We start from the raw sequence: 20,427 nt of genomic DNA on the forward strand, positions 1-20,427 counted from the left end.
CACAGCCACAGCAACGCAGGATCCGAGCCGTGTCTGCAACCTACACCACAGCTCACGGCAACGCCGGATCGTTAACCCACTGAGCAAGGGAAGGGACGGAACCCGCAACCTCATGGTTCCTAGTCGGATTCGTTAACCACTGCGCCACAACGGGAACTCCTGCAATTGAATTCTTCATCCACTGTGCCTCGGCAGGAACTCCAAGTAGATACAGTATTTTTCTTTTTTCTTTCTCTTTTTTCTTTTTCCATTTTTGGCCAATGCAGAAATTCCTGGGTAGGAATTGAACCTGCACCATAGCAGCAACCTGAGCCACTGCAATGATGCCAGATCCTTAACCCACTGCACCACAAGACAACTCCTAGATTGCTTTTAAAAGGTATCTTTATAATGCTTTGTCCTCTTTGTAATGGACCTATTTGGTTCAATTCTATATGAAACTTTACAGATTGAATGTTCTGTCCAATAACAAAATAGCTTGACTGCATTGTTCACTTGAAAATGAAACATGGAATGTTGGCTTGCTTAGAGCTTAGTCTTTATTCTAACACTCACCCACGGCAATGACTTCATTCATTTTGTTTTGAAGAAACTTTAAAACTCCTGGAGGCATGTGGTAGAGGGGAAATGTGAGAAGCCATGATGAACCCATTGAGTTGTTGGGCAATGTGGTGAATTCAGTCTCTCTGACACTCATTCTCTTCATTTATAAAGTGTGGATAACAGTACATGCCTCATATCTCATATAAATTGAAGGCATCAGTTTGGTACACTATAAAAGTCACGTATAAAATTATTTTTAATTTAACTTTATTTTTTGTCTTTTTAGGGCCACACGAGCAGCACATGAATGTTTCCAGGCTAGGGGTCAAATCAGCCATAGCCACCAGCCTACGCCAGAGCCACAGCAACAGGGGATACAAGCCGCATCTGTGACCTACACCACAGATCACAGCAACACCGGATCCTTAACCCACTGAGCAAGGCCAGGGATTGAACTTGAGTCCTCATGGATACTAGTCGGGTTCATTAACTGCTGAGCCATGATGGGAACTCCTGAAATTATTTTTTGTAAAGCATTTACATATGACTTGTGGTAGTAGTATAATAATAATGGTAATTAATACTTAGTAACTACTTTGTGTCTGGAATTATTGTAGTTACTTCCAATGTAATCCTTATAATATTTGAATGAGGTAGCTTTATTATTACTCCATTTTACAGATTAAGAATCTGAGACAAGGAGTTTATTAAGGACTTTGCCTAAGGTTATACTGCTAATAAGTGGTCAATTTATGAATTGAGCCCAACAGTCTGGTTCCAGAATGAAGAACTCGAAACAATGCCAACAAGTGATTTTCACCAAGTTTAGCTGGAACCAGGCTTGAAAACTGTCTTAAATGCTGCCTCTATGACTATAGCAGGGCCGAATAGATACTCCTACATTAATGGAAATTAAACGTTCTCCTTGGCTGATCTTATTCCTTAAATCGTTTTCAGCTGTTTTGGAACCTTGGTTGCTGGAAATGTTTAAACACCACATTGTTGATTTAACTTATTCTGTTGTTTTGCAATCCCCTAAAATTCTCTTTCTGTTTTAATGTTAATGATGTGTTGCTGTGTGATACTAACCTCACATGTTGAGACTTAATGGACAAAGAGCCTCAGAGGTGTAGACTGTGTTGCAGTGAGCTCAGTAGACAGAGCCCTGGGGAATATAGAACCAGAAAATACAGGTTCCTGGAGTGGCCTGGTTAATTCAAGAACTCAATGAATATTCAGATCACATTTTGAGGAACTACACTGGGCAGAGATAATGTGTGCTCACTGTGTTTGTTGATCTAAATCACAGAACACCCCTCAATTTAGTCTGGTCTTCAGGTATTATGTGGTCCCACTTAAAGTTCTCTGATGCCACTTTTGATTAGCTCAGAGTCTGGGGAAGTCCTATACTAAATTTTTTTTATTTTTTCTATTTTAAATTTGATTAGACTAACTTCAGGAGGGAGCAAGATGACAATGTCAAGGATTGATCTACAAATATATTCAGCCCTACAAGGAATGAAATAATTGTACAGTAAGCTCTAACATACCCATTTTCACATAATAAATAATATTTTTTCATTTTAATACTAAGAGGGAGGAGATATTGTGAAATGCATGTCTCATGACTGTTGTTCTTAAGCAATGTTTGTCAGAATTCCTTGAACTAGATATTATTCATATTAGTCAAATATGGTTCTTGTTTTTGGGTAGGGGCAGACCTGCATCATGTGCAAGTTTCTGGGCCAGGAATTGAACTCATATCACGGCAGTAACCAGAGCTGAATATATTTGTAGTTAGTCCATTACTTCCTCTATTTAAAATTGCCTGTTCAGGTCCTTTACTTTTGTGAAGTGAATTCAGCACATTTTTATTCCTGTTTTTGATTATATTCTTTCAAACAAAGACTTGGAGTCTTTCTCAAGTTTGCTGTTTGCCATTTTGTTATTTTATATATGTATACAGTTATTTGTTCAGAATATCTGAGTTTATTAATGTCATGTAGTGAAAAAAAAAGAATTCCCATCTTTCCAGGTGACCTTATAATGACAAAGAAAGTGTCAATCATTAATTTATTTAGTACTTATAGAGATATTTCACAAATAATTGTATTTGATCTTCCCAATTTTTTATGGCTTATATAGGATAAGCATTATTATCCAGATTTCCAATGTGAGAGGTAAGACTTGAATAATCAAATCAATAATTGTTCCACTCTGACTTAAACATAAGCCTTAGATACCAGGCCTTCCTCCTGTCCTATGCAGCATGTCTTTTATTTCTTGTTATCTTTCTTTCTTTCTTTCCTTTTTTTTTGTCTTTTTTTCTTTTCAGGGCTGCATCCGTGGCATATGGAGGTTCCCAGGCTAGGGGTCGAATCAGAGCTGTAGCCGCCAGCCTACGCCACAGCCACAGCAACGCCAGAACTGAGCTGCGTCTGCGACCTACACCATAGCTCATGGCAATGCTGGATCCTTAACCCACTGAGCAAGTCCAGGGATCAAACCTGCAACCTCATGGTTGCTGGTCAGATTTGTTTCTGCTGTACCACTACGGGAACTCCTACTTCTTGTTATCTTTCAATACTTAGAGGCCACTGTCAGTTGTCCATACTGCCTCATATAATACATAACATCCCAAATTCAAATGGTAGACCACTGCAAATTCAAGTATCCAGAAGGCCAACAGGTTAAATGGCTAAGAAAGTAGAGTGAGAGTATTAAGGGTGAATCTAGGGGTGGTTGTGGTGAATTAACTTACATAGTTTTCCTCTCCATACCTATACTTATTCTTTCCCAATACCATATAGTAGACAACAAAAGAGTCCCAGAGAGAACAATTTTTAATCAGATTTAATTTATTCCAGTGATAGAGGAGAGGGAATAAAGGACCATTAACATTCCTTGGCGTGTTTTGCCACCTCACTGAATGCTGTATGAATGTTGCATTTCTTCATCTTTGCCACAAGCCAAGAAGGCAATGGTACTTGTATTTTACAGATGAATAAACCTAGAGTAAGAAGTGGAGTCCTTTGCCTGTGCTTGTGAGGCTGAGTTTCCATAGGAAAGCTTAAAACCTGAATGCTGGCTCTCTGGAGGATGGAGCAAGTGTCAAAAATACCAGTGTGCAACAATATGTTATAAACGCTTGCCACCAGCACACATTTTTAATGAAAACTTTTATAGAGGAAATGAGAACATGAGGTAGATAGAATGAATCACTACTTGTTAATGCATACTTCATTTTCCTACTGTTACCTGCCACTAAATTTCTCTGGTCTTGAACACATCGACCATTGATGTGACTGTAATATGCAGTGCAGTGTACTTTTACTCATATTTAGGTCATCTAAAAACTGAAATTAGTCTTATAGAATCCTATGTTGTCCCTTTATTAGGTCTTGCTTTTGTTTTTCTGTCTGTTTTCATTTTTTAATTTGAATTGGGAAAGAAGGCACCTGCTTGTCACTGAAGTCAACATTGTCAGCAAGTCAATGTAAGCACAGGTTACAGGATGTGTATAAAACCTTCTGAGATGCAGAAAGTGAAGAGATCTGAAACTGGACATACACACCTATAAGGGCACCAAATTCTGACTTTGGGCTTCCCATGAAGAGCTTTCTCTTCTAGGAACATGGCCATTTTTATATTTTAAAATCTCTGGAACATTCCTGCGGTGATTGCTTTTATCCTGTCTGAACTGACACCTAGTTTAACTGTTGAGTGTTCACACAGCCAAGTGGACCAGGCCCCACGATGGCTCAAACCTGGCCAATGGAAGGGTCCACATTCCTGCAAGATAAGGTCTCTGTGACCACCTTTCACATGCATTTATGTGAAGGTTACTTTCCATTCAGGCTCTCTTAGCCACAGTAATTTTCCATGTCTTCTGTCCTCTAGCCTTATACCCTGTTGAAGACTTCTGTTGAACGATGAACACCAGCTGAAATGATCTTCTCTGGAAACTATGGAGGAATGACTACTTGAACTCAGACTCTGTAAATGTTTTATTGTCTCAGACTGTGCTCATCAGAGTCCCAGCCAAGTCAATTTCAACTTTTTTTGGAGCCAGATTTGTTCTTGTGCTTTTAGGAAAATGGCCATATTTTCATTTCCCTTCTTGATATACTTATATTTTCTTTTTATTGCAGTGCCTGTATGCTTTGACACTGGAACTCTAACAAGCCTTTCTTATTGGTTGCTCAGTTAGTATATTACTAGTTTGAGTTATTGATGTGGACAAGTCTTATAGTTATAAGAGCTTTGTGCAAACCCAGGGAACAATAGAATTGCAAAAGAGAAATTCATGTCACGAGATCCTAAGAATAAAACAGAAGAAAAGAGGCTATCATATTTTGGCAGAATAACTCACATTTAACTGATTAAACTTGATTTCATTCTCCTGGTCACTTGCTTAGGCAAGTATATTTGTTTCTGGGAGTGTGAAAACATCCAAGGTGTTCTCATGGCTTGGCTTTTTAAATATTTATCTTACAAAGGTATAACTACAGCAGACTGTCGGGGTGTCATCTAGTCAGGACTACATGAAAAAAAATGCTAAGTTGGTTGACCTGAGAGTCTGAGGTCAAATATCTACAGGCTCTACTGAGCCCTCTGTAGTCTTCTTCTCTCTGTATGCCTCCACTTTGTGCTTGGTCTCTAGGACTAATCTTGACTTTGGCTGGAGAGATTTAAGGAGCTCCAACAGAATTCTTGGGGCCTCTTCACCAAATGACACCTCTTTTTATCTGGTTCTGACCTTGTTTCCAGACCTTAGAAGTGGACTGCTGCCTGATTCCAAGACTATAAAGCCATAGGAAACAAGACAGTATGTATTAATGCAAAGACAGACAAATCAGTAGAATGAAAAAAAAAGTCTAGAAATAGACTTACACAATTAATTTTTGACAAATGTGCCAAACCAATTAATTCAACGGAGAAAGGATAATCTTTATAACAAATGATGTGGGAACAATTGGACAGTCATGTGCAACAAATTTAATCCTGACCCTTCCTTGAAATGATATACAAGAAAAAAACTCAAACTGAACTGTAGATCAAAATGTAAGCATTATGTTTAACCATAACAAACAAAACAAAAATTTTAAAAGAGAACATAGGAAAAAATCTTAGTGACTTCAGAATTGCCATGGCTTATTAAATTAAATAAGACCCCAAAAGCTCAAATGGAAACAAAATTGATAAATTTGACTTTATTAAATCTAAAACCTTTTGCTTCTCAAAAGACATTGTTAAGGAAAAATATGCAGGCTACAGACTGGAAATAGATATTTGCAAATTATAGATCTGACAAGGACTTGAATCTGGAATATATAAAGAATTCTTTTAACTCAGTAATAAAAAGACCAACAACCTATTAAAAAATGGGCAAAACATTTGAACAGGCATTTTACTGAAGAAGATAGGTAACTGTCAGAAAGTTACATGAGAAAGTGCTCAAAATCATTAGTCATTGGGGAAATGCTAGTTAAAACCACAATGAGACATCACTACAGACCTATCAGAGTAGCTAAAATCAGAAGGATTAAAACAATTGAATATATGAAGTGTAAGTAAGTATGTGGGACAAATGCAACACTCACCCCTCGGAGGAATAATGTACAATTCTGTAACCAATTTAAAAAACAATTTAACAGTTTCATAAAAAGTTGATTATGTAGTTATCATGGAATCCATTCATTCTACTTTTAAGTATTTATGCAAAAAAAATGAAGTGTGTGTTCCATACAAGGACTTGTACACAAATGTTCATAGAAGCTTTGTTTATAATAACATAGAACTGGAATAATCCAAATGTTAAGTAGTTTGGTGAACAAATTGTGAAGTATCCATGGAGTGGAATACTATTTAAGAATTAGGAGTTCCTTTTGTGGCTCAGTGGGTTAAGAACCCAACACTGTCTCTCTGAGGATGCAGGTTTGATTCCTGGCTTTGCTCAGTAGGTTAAGGATCTGGCTTAGCCACGAGCTGCGGCAAAGGTCGAAGATGTGTGTTTGGTTCCAGTGCTGCTGTGGCTATGATGTAGGCTGGCAGCTGCAGCTCCGATTTGACCCCTAGGCTGGGAACTTGAGTATAAAGGGTTTTACTTAAGGCTGGGTCAATCCCTCAGCCTTGCTCTTCATAAACAATTTTAAGCCGATTTCATTCTCTGTTTGGAAGTTTGTTTTATTACCCACAGGAAAGAAATGCCTTAAGACTCCGTCTAAATTCCAGTTTATCTGGATTGCTGATAACCTTTATTCAGATTCCATTGTCAAAGGACTTCTGACCCCTGGGCCTGATTTCCCTGATAGGAGTTATAGTTCTAGATGAAAAGGTTATCAATTTACCTTTCACCCATCTATACAATGTGTTGTAGGACTACTTAAGCTCTTCAGGAACAGAATTAATTTTTTTTTTAAAGTGCTGTAAAAGCTTATTGGCCAATTTGAAAAAAACGATCAAATATGAAGCAGTTTCACCTTCTCAAAAATATTACTTTTAGTAGAAAAAGTTAGAATAAAAAAGGCTTGTTATATCCATTTATCCTCTTTGTGTTTATCTATAGTGATAATATCATTTCCTTTTGGAGAGTTCTGCACAGGAGCTACCGGATATGACCTGTACCTTCAGTTCTCCTGACATTGCATGACCAAACCGATTTCACTTTGCCCCAGCATAGTATTTATTTACAGAAATGTGCGCATTTACTGAATAGCTTTGAAGAACCAGTAAGCATAATTTAGAAGCACTGATCTGTCAACACATGGGAATGAGGTTTATGGTCATGCAAATGGCCATGGTACTTCACATGAGTCAGACACACTAAACAGTGAATTAATTAAACTTAAGTAAACTGGCTTTCATTTATTTCTTAGGAAGTAATTATTTCTTAGAGAAGGTATATTTTTACTCTAGGGCAAAGGTCTGTAACTTCTTGTAATACCCTGGTATGGTTCTCCAAGTCAGGCCAAAAGAAATTGGCAATTCACAGATGGTTACCGTGATGTGTAAATGTTAACTCGGCTCATTTACATCATTGTGCAAGGAGCCTGGGAATCCATTTGTGCTTACATCTCTCACAAGCATCCTATCTTAATCTCTTTCTTTCTTTTTCTTTCTTTCTTTTTTTTTGGGGGGGGGGTGGGCCGCACCTGTGGCATATGAAGTTCCCAGGCTAGGGGTCTAATTGGAGCTACAGCTACCAGCCTGTGCCAGAGACACAGCAACGCGGTGTTGAGCCTTGTTTGTGATTTACACCACAGCTCATGCCAATGCCAGATCTTTAACCACTGAGCGAGTCCAGGGATCGAACCCTCCACCTCATGGTTCCTAGTCAGATTCGTTTTTGCTGCACCACGACGGGAACTCCCCTATCTTAATCTATTTCTTGTGTATCACTTTATCTCTTGCTAAATTCCTTCTATGTGGAATTTTGTTTTACTCAGTTATGTGGAGGCATAAAGAACCTGAACCTGAGTGAGTCCAAACACCAGGCTCTCTCTCAATGCAAAGGCTATTGGTTTTGATGAATGGAACTTTAGAAATCAAGTCCGATTGATCAAGATGGCAGGGGAGTAAGATGTTGCGCTCACCTTCCCCCACAAACACATCCAAAAAACACATCTGTGTGTAGAATGATTTGCACAGAACATCTATTGAACACTGGCAGAAGAACTTAAACCCCCAAAAAGGGCAAAAAACCCTCCACATAACTGAGTACAACAAAAGAGGGGGAAAAAAAAGAGAGAAAAAAGGAATCAGGACTATGGGACTAACATTCCTGAGAGGGAGCTGTGAAAGAGAAAGGGAACCCACACTCTGGGAAACCACCTAACTGACAGGGAGATCAGCCAAGACAGAAGGATCTCAAAGTCGCTGAGAAAAGCACAGCAGCTGAACTGAGGAGGACAAAGCAGAGTGAGAGCCACACAGATCATTTGCACCACCGCCTCAGACACCACAGCCTGAGATGCTCGGGCGGGGACTGGGCACTGAGACTCAGGCTCCAGCGTTCAGTTCTGGGAGAGGACTAGGATTGGCTGTGTGGAGACAGCCTGAGGGGTTAGGGAGCAGTGTGCCTGGCTGGGAAGCAGAACACCATAGCTGAGGAAACTCAAGAGGAGGTCTGTTCTGAACCCATAGGAGAAGCAAGGTGCCACTGTTGGGGAGGGAAAAAGGAAGAGGGGTGGACTACCATAGGAATCTTCTTCTGTGTACACACGTGGACTTTTGAGGGTGGGGTACCTCTGGAGCAGGCTATGGGTGGCAAGATCCCAGTTGCTCCGGCTACAGGAAACCAGAGGCTTCTTGTTATGGGTGACCGGGTACCTCTAGTGTGGGCTAAGGGCAGCGGGGGGCTAAGCACTACATGATGCCTCTTGTGTGATCTACAAGCAGTAGGGACAAACCACAGCATCATCTCAGAAACCAGAGGAAGGCATGGACTGCACTAGGGGTCTGTGAACAGGCTTAAACTGTGGCCCCAGTCACAACAGAGGTTGGCATGAAAGAGGGCACTACAACTGAGCACCACCTGTTGTTGCTCCCACTCCCTTGGGAATACACCTTCCCTGTTGCTGCCATTACCATACACTCAGGGCAGCACCCACACGTGATTGAGCATTGTCACTTTCCAAAACCCTGCAACTAGGAGCAGCCTATATAGCACCTCCTGGCTAAATGGGATAGGGTGCTTCTTGCATGGACTACAGGTGGCGACAACAAACCACTGCAGTTATCTCTGACTCCAGAGGTGGGCATAGCCCACCACCATTAGGGGTCAGTGAACAGGTACCACTTGTGGCCCCAATCACCTCAGAGGTCACCACAGAGGAGGGCATTATAACCGAACACCACCCATTGTTGCCCTCTCTTCCCTGTGAACTCACACACCCTGCCACTGCCACTGCCAAATGCTCTAGGCACCACCTAAATCTGCCTGAGGCTGAATAACACTTCCCAGGGCCCTGCAACTAGGAGTAGCCTGCACCACCTTCCTGCAGGTCCTTGCTACTGTCAAGAGCCCACCAGCTAGGCACTGACTACTAGCCCTCCCCATTGCCTCCTTCTTCCTGGAAACACTCAGCACCCTGGGGATAAGAACCTGCTCACACCCAAGAAAGAGAAAGCAAATATCCAAACTCCCATGCCAAAAAAAAAGGTAACCTCCTACAAAATTCAAAGGGCGTTCTTGAATAGAAATAGCCCTCCAAGACTACAGTTTGGTTTCCCTAAACTCACAGAAAAAGGAAAATGCAGGAGCTCAGGAACCATTCCCAGTTAAAAGAACAGGAGAATTCACCTGAAAGAGCAAACAGTGAAACAAACCTCTGCAGTCTATTAGACACAGAGTTCAAAAAGGAGATAAATGAAAATACTGAAGGAAATAAGGTTGAATATCTAGGAATTAAGGGCAGACGTAAACAGAAATGCAGATTACTTTAGAAAGGAACTAGAAAATATGAGGAGCCAAGAAAAATTAGAAAATTCATTTGCAGAGAGGCAAACTGAGCTAAAGGCACCAAAGAGCAGAATGAATACTGCACAGGAACCTATTAGTGACTTGGAAGATAGAATAATGGAACTCACCCAATCAGGACAGCAGACAGAAAACCAAATGAAAAAACATGAAAGTAATATAAGAGATCTGTGGGATAATAGAAAGTGGCCAGTCTATGCACAATAGGAGTTCCAGAGGAGAAGAAAAAGAAAGGGGGATTGAGAATACATTTTAAGAAATTATATCTGAAAACTTTCCAAATTTAAAGAAAACAGATATTAAGATACAGGAAGCACAGAGGGCCCCAAACAAGTTGAACCCAAACAGGCCCACACCAAGACATATTATAATAAAAATGGCAAATGTTAAAAATAAAGAGAGGATTCTAAAGGCAGCAAAGCATTAATTATAAGGGAACCCCCATAAGGCTATCAGCTGATTTCTCTACAGAAATGCTACAGACCAGAAGAGAGTGGCAAGATGTATTCAAAGTTCTAAAAGGGAAAAATTTGCAGCCTACAATACTCTACCCAGCAAGGATATCATTTAAAATAGAAGGAGAAATAAAGAATTTCTCCAACAAACAAGAGCTAGAAGATTACAGCAATACTAAACCCTTTCTAAAAGTAATACTGAAAGGGCTTCTCTAAATTAAAAAAAAAAAAAGTAAGAAGAAATAGGATGGAGGAAATCAAAGTTGGAAAGCAATCACTTAAATACACCAGTATACAGATTTAAAAGGGGCAAAAACCTATTTTACAAAAACCTACTTTAAAAGTTATGATAAACACAAGGAACAGTAAAGGACAAACATGAAGATGTTAAAAAAGGACTTCAGAATCATAGAATGTGGGGAAGGAAAGTAAGAAAATCTAGACTCTTCTTTTTAATAATGTGTTTGATCCTATATGACTATCAGGCTAAAGCAAGCGGATATAGGAAGGGGTTAACTTACTTAATAAACAGGCCAACCACAAATCAAAACCAAACATTACATTCACAAAAACTAAAAAGAAAAGTACACAAGCATAAAATAAGTGGAAATCATCCAACCAAAAAAAAGAAAGGAACAAAAGGGAAAAAACTTTCATTGAAAAAGACACATGCATCCGCATGTTCATTGAGGCACTATTCACAATAGCCAAGACATGGAAACAACCTAAATGTCCATAAACAGATGAATGGATTAAGAAGAAGTGGTATATATACACAATGGAATACCACTCAGTCATAAAAAAGAACAAAACAATACCATTTGGAGCAACATGGATGGAACCACAGACTCTCATACTAAGTGAAGTAAGTCAGAAAGTGAAAGACAAATACCATGTGATAACACTTATATCCTGAATCTAATATATAGCACAAATGAAAAGTAACTTATAGACTTGGAGAACAGACTTGTGGTTGCCAAGGCAGAGAGGGAGGGATTGGGATGGACTGGGAATCTGGGCTTAATAGATGGGCTTAAACTATTGCATTTGGAATGGATAAGCAATGAGTCCTGCTGTATAGCACTGGGATTTATAACTAGTCACTTGTGATGGAGCATGATGGGAGATAATGTGAGAAGAAGAATATATGTGACTGGGTCACTTTGCTTATACAGTAGAAAATTGATAAAACACCATAAACCAAGTATAATGAAAAAATAAAAATCATTTAAAAAAACAATCATCTTTCTCTCAATTCTATACATGAGGTAAATTTATAAAACAACAGCAACTAACCCTAAAACTGCTCTTTAGCAATTTACTTACCACCAGCCATAACTTGTCTTTCTTATAGTTTGAATGTCTGATGCATATTCAGTAGCTGTCTCTCTGTTTTAATATTTTTGATGTCTATTACTTATGGCTCATTTTTTACCTTGAATTTAATACCTGAAAGATTCAAGGTTATTTAAAGGATTCAAAACCTCTAACTATTCCCCAAAGCTTTAATCTCTGAAACAGAAATTTTCTTGATTAGAAAAACAGATGTCTGCTTCAGCTCCTTGAAACATTGAACTGTAAGAGATATTGTCCAAGATTTTTGGTGGCTTTTCGCTGTGTGTATTAGATAAATTTTTGAAGATTAGAGCTTAAATTTCATTTTAGATTATAAAAAAAATCATGTAATAGGATTCTGCCATAAGCCTTACTTTATTTAAACATATACATGTGGATTCTATAATTATTAGTCTCTAGAAGATAAACTTCATGTTCAAAATTGTGTATATTCACTTTTATGTTTGCATACTATTTATGTGCTAGAGGATAATGCAGGATGTGGCGCAAATGGATCTTACCGTAAACTGGAATCTAGCTAATTTGCCCTGACATGTGTAGAGCACCTGCTTCAAAAACATCCGTGTTCCCGGTGTGGCCATATTAAGATGATTGCTGACGTCAGCCCACAGTTTGGTTCAAGTTACCCTGAGCATCCTGCATTGGCAGTCCAAGGTGTGGAAATAAGCAGAAGCTATGTGTCTTTCTGTGGTTTCAGAATTGATATAGGAATATAATTTTTGAGTAATTTATCAACACTTTTGTATGTGTGGTAGTATAATCGGCAAAGATCCAGGCTACAGTCAAATGTCTTTGAAAGCAAACTGTTGGTCAGTTTTGCTTGGAAGTGTGGTTTCAGTGTGCCTGAAATAGTTCTGTTTCCGTGGATTCAGACAGGTCTTCCATTTCCCATGGTCCTGGGGGAGCCAGAGTCCACTTTTGAAACTCGGAGTCTTGGAACACGAAAGCTGAGGACACCTAAGTGCCTGTGAGACCAACACACTCATTTTATAGATGCAGGGATGGTATAGTGAGAAGCTAAATGACTTACAAACCTGGCCTCTCTCAAAGCTTTGACCAAAACATGAATCATTTGACCCAGTTTATTGCTCAGCCAGGTATACTATTGCTATATCTGGTGTGCTCTGCTCTGTACAAAGCATGTTTGCACCACCAGAACTTGGTGCTGTTGGAGCCCCTAATCTTGATAGTTCAGACTCATTTTTGTGTCAAGGTTTGTTTGTAATCTTTATTTTGTTCAAAATACTATTTTGTTTATGTGCTTACCCCTAAGTTTATAATCATTGGAAATTTTAACTTTTGGTTTGCAGTAGAAACTGGAATGCTAGGCTCTCTGTAGAGAAATAGATCATGTCACCATGTTTGCTAAAGACTTACATTTTTAAGTCTAGTTAGAAAAAAACTTTGAGAAGTTGTGAATGTGTAGGTTCAATGGGAATCACATGTCAAATGGTAACATACTATTGTTTGGTAAATAGTAAGGATGCCCACATACACGTAGTATTATTATTACAGTAATGAAAAATTGGAACTATAAACTCTAGATAGTGAAAATCTAGTAGGCATGTTAATTTGAAAAAATAATAAATCTAGGATATGAGATAATCATTTTTAATTAGGAAATGGTCATGTGTCCCCTCAGACTCATTTTACACAGAATTATTAATACTGAGCACTCTGGGAATTACATTAATATATATAATACATTGTACTATATATATTGTAGAATCAGATGCAGTTAGAAAAATAGGCTAAAGTGACATTATAAAAATGAAAATGAGAAAGATCCCATTTGTAATAATGTGGGATAAAAGCCATGAAATGCCTAGGAATGAATTTAATGAGAAAGACTCTATGAGAAGAACTATAAAATTATATTGAAAGACATAAAACAAAACCCAAATAAATGGAAAGTCAGATCATGTTCTGGATAAGAAGACGATATCATAAAAATGTCACTTCTTTGGAAATTAACATATAAATTTCATGCAGTCTCAATCAGAATTTTTTTTTTCTTTTGGAGCATATAAGTGATTCTGAAGTGTACATGGAAGAATAAACGTATAAAAATTTTGAGTGGAGCAACAGCAAAAAATCTTGCCTACTGGATATAAGAACCTAATATAAAGCTACTTTAAACAAAACCATATAGAACTGCCCTGCAATAAACCAATTTTGTAGAACAATAGAGTTCATTTAACATATAAAGATGGCATTATATATCAATGAATAAATTATGTATTATTCAATTACTGGTATGGAACGAACTTGTGCTTTTGGAAGAGAGTACAGTTTTATTCATACTTCATAATACAGCAATAAATTATAGATGAATGAAAAATCTGATTGCTAAAAAATAAGGCCACAACATCTTGGAAGATACTGCAAGAGAATATTTGTGCAATCTTCATGTGGCATTTTTTTTTTTTAAGCTAGACCAAAACCATAAAGTTATAAAGAAAAACATAGCATTTAATTTCATGAAATTTAAAAGCATATATGAGGTAAAGAGTCCATGCAGAAGGCATTTTAAATGTTTATGTGCTGGCCACCCACTTCTGAATGTCATGTAGATATTTGTGGAATAATCTCCTTAATAAATTCTGCCTTCTGCTTTCCCAGGCTCCCTTGCAGCTAGTATTGAGACTTGCCTCATTATTCAAATGCACCCATTTAAATTTCTCATCCGGAAAAGGCGATGTAAAAAGGAGGTGCCTCATGGGACTAATTATGATGAGAGCGACAGAGAAACATCCAACTGTTGGTAGTGACATTGTGCACTTTGGGGATTGGAGGAGAGCCGGGAATCTAGGGTGACAATGCATCAGCTTAACTTGGACATTTCCTCCAGCTCTGTAGCCTCAGAGATAAGCCGTTTGTTTCTTCTTGCAACTTTTTTGATCTATCTAATACTCTTTAATAAATTTTTTCTCCTTAAACTAGTTAGAGTGAATTGTATTTGCAACTAAGAATTATGACTGAGTCCCTTCCATAAAAGGACAAAAGACAAATGATAGTCTGGGAGAAGATTACAATCCAAATAACAAAGGGTCAAAACAACTAAAGAGGAAAAAATATGCAAATGATCTAAACAGGCAATCCACTAAAGCAAAAAAATGCAAATAAAAAGCACATAACCTCCTAGTAATTCAGGAAACAATAATAAAATCACAAGTTTCAACCATCACATTTGTTTAAACTTAAATATGGTTAGAATTTAGGCTTTGTAAGAATGCAGGGAAATAACTACTACTCTTATAGCCTGTTGGTAGGAATGTATCAACCTTGTGACCTGGTGATACTTTATGCAATGAAAATGTGGACCCTCGTTGATCTTTTAGTTTCATTCACAGAGATGTATTCAAAAACAAAAGCATTCAATTTTTAAGATGGACAAACATACTCATAAAGACAAACAAGAACATTTATCACAGCTTTCTTTGGAATGGGAACCATCTGGAAACAACTAAAATGATCATCAAGAGAATGAGAATATAAGGAATTATACTCCTACAGTCTGGAATTCTCCAGCAGTGTTTAAGTGGCTCTCTCTGATTCAGCTTGAGGGACCATTCCTGAGATATCTTTTGCTTTTTTTTTTAGGGCCACACCCGTGGCATATGGAGGTTCCCAATCTAGGGGTCCAATCAGAGCTACAGCTGCTGGCCTACGCCACAGCCACAGCAACACCAGATCCGAGCCACGTCTGCGACCTACACCCCAGCTCATGGCAACGCCAGATCCTTAATCCACTGAGCAAAGCCAGGGATCGAACCCACAACCTCATGGTTCCTAGTCAGATATGTTTCCACTGTGCCATGATGGAACTCCTCCTGAGATATTTTTTAATAAAAATGTCAGATTATAATCTTACCCGAATATATACGATTATATGAGTAAATATATTCTATAAAGTGTTAACATCGTAGAAGTTACACACCACATGGTCACCCTTGTGGAGATGTTGGATGTGGGAGGGTGAAACTATCGCTTTACTTCAGGTGTTTAAGTTTGTATTTGACACTATTGCTTTTATAATCCAAATGATTGTGGAAAATGCATGATAGTAAGTATCCTTTATCACTTTCTCAGTGTCACCCAAGGGCATATTATTTGTCAATGGTGAGGTATGTTCTTCCACTTTCCCTGTTCTGACTGCCTGAGCCATGAGCCACACCTCAATCAGCAAGAGTGTCCCTGTTAGGCAGGAATACTCAATCCTAGACCAACACTGATGGAAATACTTAGATTCTGCCCATCCTGTCTCCTCTGAAGAGGATGCTTCCTACTTCTTTACTCTTTTGCTTTCTCAGATTTCACTTTTCCACAAAGGAACTGAACAACTGCCATGACTCCCAATCACTGAAGCAGATCAAAGTTTAGTGGAAAGGACTTGGTTGCTGGGACTTGCAGAAAAGAAATTTATTGGGAGAGAAAAAGGCACCTGCTCAAACTTCATTGTCGATTTCCTTAGGGATATGCAGCCATTCAACTCATCTGTCAAAACTTATAAAGAGGCAAAACACAGTTATTGTTGGTTTACTGTTTATTATTGTCCCCACATTCGCTTGAGATCAAATGTATTAACACAACTGAGTTGGGATGTTAGGGGGTATGTGTACATTTGATAGTACCTAAAGTCCCTTCATTTGATTTTTTATTTTAAATTTATGGAAGTACGGTTGATTTAACAGTGTTGTGTGAATTTCTTCTGTACAGCAAAATGATTAAGTTACACACACACACACACACACACACACATTCTTTTCCATTATGGTTTATCACTGGGTACTGAATATAGTTCCTTGTGCTATACAGTAGGACCTTGTTTATTCATCTTACATGTAGTAGTTTGCCTCTGCTAATTTCAAATTCCCAACCCTTCCTTTCCCCATCTTCGCTACACACTTGGCGACCACAAGTCTGTTCTCTATATCTGTGAGTCTGTTTGTTTCATAGATATGTTCATCTGTGTTGTATTTTACATTCCACATGTAAGTGATATCATATGGTATTTGCCTTTCTCTTTCTGACTTACTTCACTTAGTATGATGATTTCTAGGTCCATCCACGGTGCTTCAAATGGCATCATTTCATTCTTTTTTAATGGCTGAGTAGTATTCCACTATATATATGTACCACATCTTCTTTATCCATTCATCTGTCAGTGAACACTAAGGTTGTTTCTGTGTTTTGTCTATTGTAAATAATGCTGCTATAAACATTGAGGTGCATGCATCTTTTTGAATTGGAATCGTCTCTGGATGTATGTCCAGGAGTGAGATTGCTGGATCATATGACAATTGTATTTTTAATTTTTTGAGGAGCCTCCATACTGTTTTCTATAGTGACTGAACCAATGCACATTCCCATCAATGGTGCAGAAGGGTTCCCTTCCCTCTCCAGCATTTGCTATTTGTAGACTTTTGTGACGACCATTCTGACGAGTGTGAGGTGATACCTCATTGTTTTGATTTGCACTTCAGTAATAATTAGCCATATTGAGCATTTAGTCATATGCTTACTGGCCATCTGTATGTCTTCCTGGAGAAATATCTATTTAGGTCTTCTGCCCATTTTTCAGGTGGGTTGTTTGTTTTTTGCTTGTTAAATTGTGTGAGTTGTTTGTATATTTTGGAGATTAAGCACTTGTAGGTTGCATTATTTGCAGATAGTCTCTCTAGCTCGTAGTTCTTTTCATTTTGTTTATAGTTTCCTTTGCTGCCTTCACATGATGGGCACATTTATGCCCATTTTTTAGAACTTGGAGTGTAACCTAACAATTTTTAAATGCCTCTGGTTCCATTTTCTTTTATTTTTGCAGCATTTCCTATGACATATTTTGACTTTGTCTAAGATTGAGTATCTTGCTTCTCTCACTTTCAAGCAATTTGCCATTCCAGGTTGGAATAACTAGTTTCTTGAAGCCTCTAGGTAGTCCATGTAATTTTCTACATCTGACTGTTAGGAAGCTGTCTTCTATTTTGACGAAGTTACTCATTTCTTTCCACTTTTCACCTATTGGTCTTAGGTCGACACAAATATAATTTCACATTACAAATGTTCATTGCTAGTATATAGCAATACAGTTGATTGGTATTAATTTCTTGTATCCTGCAACCTTCATTCTAAGGTTACATATTTGTTCTAATAGCTTTTTGTCACTTCTTTGGGATTTTCATTGTAGGTGATTGTTAGTTATCTGCAAATAAGGGCATTTTTAGTTCTTTCCACTTTGTGTGTATTTTGTTTGCCTTACCTTATTACACGAGGTGGAACTCTAGTACAATACTGAGCAGAAGTGATGATAACATACATCCTTGCCAATCTTTGGGGAAAAAAAGCCTCAGTTTTTCAACATTAAATATATTGTTAGTTTGAGGGATTTGTTGTTTTTGCTTTTTTGGGTTTTTTTGCAGACATCCTTTATGAGGTGGAGAAAGTTTCCTTTTAATCTTAGTTCACTGAGAGTTTTTGTTATGAATGTATGTTTTGAGTTTGTCAAATGCCTTTTTTTTTTTTTTTGCCACCTTTGATTACCCATTGTGATGATCATGTGATTTTTATTTTTCGGTCTTCAAATTAAATTAAGCACTTTTTAAATGTTGAACTGACTTCCCACCCCTGGGGGTGGGCACACTTGCTCATTATGTATTATCCTTTTACATATTGCTGGATTTAGTTTGCTATTTTGTTGAGAATTTTAATCCATATTCGTAAGGGATATTGGTCTGCCATCTTTCTTATCTTTGAAATAGCTTTGGTTTGGGCATGGGGAAAATACTGATCTCCGAAAGTGTCGAGATGTATTATTTTATCCTATATTTTCTGGGAGAACTTCTGTAGAGTTGGCATTTTTTCTTTTTAAATGTTTGATAGGCATCACTGGTGAAGCATTCTAGACCTGAAGTTTTCTTTGTGGAAATATCTTTTAATTGTAAATTTAATTTAATGGGTAAATGGCTATTAAGGTTATTTTTTTTTCTTAAATGAAATTTAGTAATTCATGTCTCTTAAGGAGTTATTCTATTTCATCCATTTTATCAAAATTATTGGCCCAAAGATTTTTCAAAATATTATCTTATTAATCTTTCAAGTGTGTAGGGTCTACAATGATGTGCCTTCCTTTGTTATTGATACTAGTGATTCTTCAATAATTTTCCTCTCCTCTTCTCCTTCTCTTACACCTCCCCTCTCTGCATATCAGTACGGCTAAAGGTTTAGCAATTTTCTTGATCTTTTTAAAGGATCAATTTTGCCACTTTATTATTTTTCTATTTTGATTGTATTTACTTCAGCCTTTCATTATTTCTTTCTTTCTGCTTACTTGGAGTTTAATTCACTTTTAGTAATCTAGTAACTTAAAGTAGATACTTAGATTATTGATTTAAGAGCTTTCTTCTTTTCTGACGTAGGCATTTGATGGTATGAACAATCCCTAATAAATGCTTTAGCTGCATCTCCTAAGTTTGATATGTGTATTTTTATTTTCAGCTCATTCCAAATATTTTTTTGTTTTACTTGTGACTTCCCATGTGTTATTTCTAAATATTTCCTTAATTTTTTCTATTTATAAATATATAGAGATTTTCCAGACTTAGTTATTGACTTCTAGTTTAATTCCAGTGTCATTAGGAAATCTACTTTGTATGATTTCACTCATTTCAAATTTGTTGAGGTTTGTCTTATGACACAGACTATGCTCTATGTTGGCAAAAGTTTTATGTGCTCTTCAATATATATATTTAGCTAATTTGGTTTGAATGCTCTTTAAATGTCATTTAAATCATTTTGGTGAATAGCATTGTTCAAAACTTCTGTATCCATTCCAGTGTCTGTGTGCTTATTCTATCAATTATTGAGAAAAGAGTGTTGAGGTCTCTATCTAAACTATGGATTTCTTTATGTCTCTTTGCAGTTCTGTTAGTTTTTGCTTCATATATTTTGAGTCTTTGTTGTTACTGCATACACACTTAGGTAGGATTACTGTATCTTAGTGAATTGGCCCTTTATAATTACAAAATGGCCCTCTCTGTCTCTGACAGAACTCCTTTATCTGAAATCTACTTTGCCTAATAATAATGCAGCCACTCAAACTTTCTTTGATTACTATTTGCATCTACTTTCTTTATTCTATCTGTATTTTTACTTACGTGGATTTCTTTCATGTGTTATATGGTTGGAGCTTGCTTTTAAAAATTTATTGTCTCTTCAATCTATTTTTCTGATTGATGTGTTCATACTATTTATATTTAATGTAATCATTGATGCGATTGGCTTCCATAGCTAACATCTTCCTAGTTATTTTATTTTCATCCTATTTGTTTTCTTTTCTTCCTCTTTTCCTACCTTCTTTTGTATTGATTTGTTGTTATTTTTATGATTCATCTTATCTCTACTCTTGCTTTTTTAGCAACCTCTCTTTTTAAATTCTTTATTGTGAGGGGATTCTCTGCTGTTTACAGTATACATCGTTAACCGATTGCAGTCTGTCTTTCAGATGATACTGTAGGGTTTTACATACAGTGTTAAGAACCTGACGCCTATGTATATCTCTTTCCTTTCTCCCGCCCTTTGCGATATTGTGATCAT

The 20,427-nt window shown here is 37.4% G+C and overlaps 1 protein-coding gene and 1 long non-coding RNA gene across 2 annotated transcripts in view; both read left to right on the forward strand.

Moving 5' to 3' along the window:
- FBXL7 (F-box and leucine rich repeat protein 7) overlaps window positions 1-20,427 on the forward strand; it is a 409,742-nt gene that overhangs the window by 139,276 nt on the left and 250,039 nt on the right. The window lies entirely within an intron of this gene.
- Window positions 240-6,227, forward strand: LOC110257234. Its single transcript, XR_002339571.1, has 2 exons — window positions 240-379; window positions 4,444-6,227. It is a non-coding gene; the product is annotated as an uncharacterized LOC110257234 (long non-coding RNA).

This window comes from Sus scrofa, chromosome 16 (assembly GCF_000003025.6).
Source record: "Sus scrofa isolate TJ Tabasco breed Duroc chromosome 16, Sscrofa11.1, whole genome shotgun sequence".
Classification (NCBI taxonomy): domain Eukaryota; kingdom Metazoa; phylum Chordata; class Mammalia; order Artiodactyla; family Suidae; genus Sus; species Sus scrofa.